Here is a 4,766-nt window from a genome sequence, read left to right on the forward strand (position 1 = left end):
ATGGATCCCCCCCCCAAACATCTCTCCACTGCCACCACTGACAATAATCAAGGATAAATGTGCTCATTAGGAACAATGGAAGTGTTGATGACAAGGGAAAACATTTGCAGGTGTGAGGGATGAAGCTTCCTGTACAGCTGGCTTTTAACTCGGGCCTCCCTACCACCAGAAAGGAGAATAATGACGAACATCACCATTTCCATGAAGATGGCGCTGATTTCTTTTCTAAAGCTGTGCTAGAATAATTATGATGATGCTAAACAGATTTAAAAAAAAAAAAAAAAGTTTAAAATACATTTTCTAGGAGAATCAAGAAAGAGAACAGAGCATCTTTTACTGAGCCATAGCATTGTCAATATAGAGATGCTCTTTCTGGGACACCAATAAGCTTGTTTTGCACTTCCCTCACTTGGTAGGAAGTTTCAGGGCCAGTTTCCTAGGAGATTTTCAAATTTGGGGGGAGAATGTAGCCACTAGGATCCCTTCAGCACCCCTTGTTACCAGCCACAGAGGCAGTGCCATCAGTGGTTCAGTGGAGACGGGCTGATGCCCAGCTCTGTTTCTCTGAAACATCCAAATCAGGAGAGGCCATGCAAGAGACCTGTCCAACTGCTCCTTTAAGCCTCCAGCCAAGCAGATAGGGAAGAATGTCCAGTAAATAGTACCCACTAATGTTCATGTGCCTTGCAGGCTGCTGAACCCTGTGGCATTCCAATTTAATTTGAAATACTTTATTGTCACATGTACAACTTGTATACAGTGAGATTACAAGATTAATGTAAATCCTTAAATTGTTCCCACAATATATTTTAATAATAATAATAATAATAAATATTATTTATACACTGCCCTCCCAAGCCAAGACCGGGCTCAGGGCGGCTAACACCAGGTATAAAAACAATTGATTAAAATACAACTTAAAAACATGATTAAAATACAACATTAAAATGCAGCCTCATTTCAGTAGAAACTCAAATCAAAAACTTTTTTGGGAATGAAAACGTCAAATCTTCATCAAGGCCAACTATCCAGACTATCCCTATGTGGGCCAGAAAAAAGCCAGGGAAGTCCCCAAATAGGAATTCCATCACAGAAGGAGAAAGGAAAAAGGAAAGAGGGGGAGGGGATCAAATTGATTCCAAGCAAACTCTGTCTTACAGGCCCTGCATAAAGAAATCAGATCCTGCAGGGCCCTGGCCTCATGAGATAGAGCTTTCCACCAGGCTGGAGCCAATGTTGAAAAGGCCCTGGCTCTGGTTAAGGCTAATCTGACTTCCTTAGGGCCTGGGACCTCTAGGGTGTTGCTACAACTATAAGTACATTAATTGGCCAATTGTTCAATATTAGGACTTTTGTATGCATAGCAGTTGTGTAAATGTGACATTTTACCATATTGTGGTGCTACAGCAGCCTAAAACATCATTTCCCACTAAGCTAGGATAATCAGAACAGGAGCACTAATGTTGGAATGTTAGAATATATAACTCATGCAACCTGGGCAAGGGTCTGTCGTACTTTCGCACATTTAACCATTCTGAGTCTATCAAAACTAATTCTGAATGAAGTTCTCTAGAAGTCCCATTTACTTTTCATTTTTCATTGTTCTTCCCACCCATACACAATGTTACAATGTTACACTGAGCATTTGATGGTTTTAATGGCTTACTCTGTTGCTTAGGATTTGTTTCACTGATGTAATCACTTTTAATTCCAGTGCTCCGCTATCTGTCGAAACAGATGTTGAACATGATTTGCCTTGACTTCCAACCTACTTTTTCTTTTAATCACTGGATCACAAGTCTTGTCCAAAAGGGAAATATGTGTCTATATCTGCCTTCTATCTGCATTTGTTCTCTTGATGCAAAATAATCTGCTTCTTGTGGCTCTTAACTAAATAATCAAAATCTGAGGCTGCGACAAAGGAAGAATACCCCAATTGTATAATACCATGTGCCCCATAACACGAGGTAATTCTATAATCAAAGCCAAACTATTCTATTATTAGAATGTGCACCTACTTAGAGTGATTGGATTTCCTCTTTGTGTGACGGTGCCTGAAGAACTAGCTCAGGGGTTTTTTTTTAAGTACAAAAATATTCAGAGATTATCCAAAACTGCCAAGGAAGAATGCTTTTATCTTCTTGATAAACAAATAACCAATTTCAAATATCCTGCATAAGCTCACGGCTTGCTCACGCATTACCCACAAAACACTAAAGACCAATTGATTCAATGAACAGAAGAAAATGGAGAAAGATTGTCCTGAAAAAGAAAATGATAAACGATTATCTATCACTTCATGATGCAAGTAAAGGACTACATGTCTGAATACTCCCTGCATACAAAAAAAGGCACTCCTCATGTCTTCTCTTTTTGCTCATTTTTAATGCAAAAATCACCTATACAAGGGGAAGTTTTCAACCATACAATCCCACTGGCAGCCTCAAGGAGTGCAGTCCAGGGAAACTTTACTACCAGGTGTGTTGCCTGCTGTTTATGACTACTTTTGTTGTGTTTGTAGTTATGTAATTTTTAATATATTTGTAAGCTGCTTTGAGCACAGTTTTGACTTTCGAAAGGCGACATACAAATAAAATGATTGGTTGGTTGGAAGTAACTTTTTGCATTGTATATAATCATAGAATTGCAGAATTGTAGAGCTGAAAGGGACCCCAAGGGTCATCTAGTCCAACCCCCTGCAATGCAGGAATCTTAGCTAAAGCATTCATGACAGGTGGCCATCCAACCTCTACTTAAAAACCTCCAAGGAAGGAGAGTCTACAACCTCCCGAGGGAGACCGTTCCACTGTCGAACAGTTCTTACGGTCAGAAAGTTCTTCCTGATATTTATATTTTTCCAGACATGTGATGCCATTAAATATTCACAGGAGGCAAATCAAAGACAGCATGAACATCAAAATTGATATCACACTTGCCATTAGGATCACAGCATTTTCTGCAAATAGGAAAGTGATATTCTATATTGAAAATAATAAATAGTCGAAAGCAAGGCTTAAAAGGCATACTGTAATTCAATTCTTAAATTGCTGAGTCAGCCCACTACCTACAATTGCATCTTTAATACGGAACATTTAGCTCTGTCATAAACATATTTACTGAGAAGTAAATGCCACTAGATTCAATAAGGCTTCCACGCAAATGCACATATTACTTACTCATATCCCTTTTTCACTTTTTACCATGCAAGGTGGCTTACAAGGAATAAATAAAATTGGCAATAAAAATGTCAGAGTGCAAACTACACTTTATAATACAAACTTTGCAGGAATGCAGGCAGCCTCAGTGAGGCTTCCATGTAAATATACACAGGTTTTGGCTGAATGCAGTACAGTAGGTGCAGCAAAAGGGGTGTGTGGAATCCTACATCAAGCCTTTTTTGAGGTGTAGTGCACTTTGTACAACTGCCAGCTAACCAGGAAAGTGCTAAACAAGATTAGTGTGAAAAGTACACACCAGGCAAACATGGCATAAAAGAAACCAACTGTAATTACAGCCCAAGTAGTGCTACGTGAATATTAATTTACTGATATATAAATATTAAAACTCCCTTTGCTTTTCGGTATTTTATGGGACGGCAGAGTGGGGCTTAACTGAATTATTCAATGGTTCATTCCAACGTATAAAAACAATTCAAAAAATCAAGATTCAGGTTACATAACTAAATTTACTTTGGAATAGAGCCCCTCCAGCCTGGTGTTATTTTCTTGTAGGTGTATTCTGCAACATGTCATTGATGCAATAATACTGTAGTGCAGCCATAGGCAAACTCGACCCTCCAGCTGTTTTGGGACTACAATTCCCATCATCCTTGACCACTGGTCCTGTTAGCTAGGGATGATGCCTATGTCTGCTGTAGTGCATTAGTGGTGGATTGATACTAGACCGTCCACACATCGGTCCATTTTATTAATCATTCTGTGATGACTCCCTGTTGTTCGTATTATTGCTGTCTGTGTGATGGGAACTGTTGTACTAGTGTGCAACAAACCAACCAAGCCCCAAACACTGGTGGTATAGAAGCTACAGGATTTTTGGAGAAAATTACAGGACAAGCCCTGAATGGACATGACACAGTATTAAAATTCCATAAGGAAGGCACAATAAAAAGGATGTCTGAAGGGTCTCATAGGATTGCACTGCTTATCTACCACAGCCCTATTTTGTGTGTGTGTGCTATCATCGGGGCTCCTTTATTGCACAGACTGTTAAGAGGATAGTTACAGGTAGGTAGCCGTGTTGGTCTGCCGTAGTCAAAACAAAATTAAAAAATTCCTTCCAGTAGCACCTTAGAGACCAACTAAATTAGTTATTGGTATAAGCTTTTGTGTGCATGCACACTGTCTATCTGAAGAAGTGTGCATGCACACGAAAGCAAATATAAATAACTTAGTTGGTCTCCAAGGTGCTACTGGAAGGATTTTTTTTATTTTGTTCAGAGGATGCAACCCCGTTCTCCTCGAATGGAGTTTGCACCCAACTTGAAGGGAATGTGGATTTTCTATCAAGAGACTGCAGAATTAGTTCCTATATGCTCCCCTTGAGTTCCATGTAGTCCAAAGCCGAAACAGCATTTTCCTTGACCTGTCTCGTTTTCAAGTTTCTCCTTTTCTCCCCGTAGTGGAAGGAGTGGTAGGGAATACCGCGGGGCGGCGGGGGTGGGGGAGCCGCCATCCCCACGGCATACTATTCCCACGCATCCATCTCAGGAGAGGCCACTGACGCGCATGCGCCGAGAGCAGCCGCGC

Source organism: Podarcis pityusensis (genome assembly GCF_964106645.2).
Source record: "Podarcis pityusensis genome assembly, chromosome: 1".
NCBI classification, from domain to species: Eukaryota; Metazoa; Chordata; class Lepidosauria; order Squamata; family Lacertidae; genus Podarcis; species Podarcis pityusensis.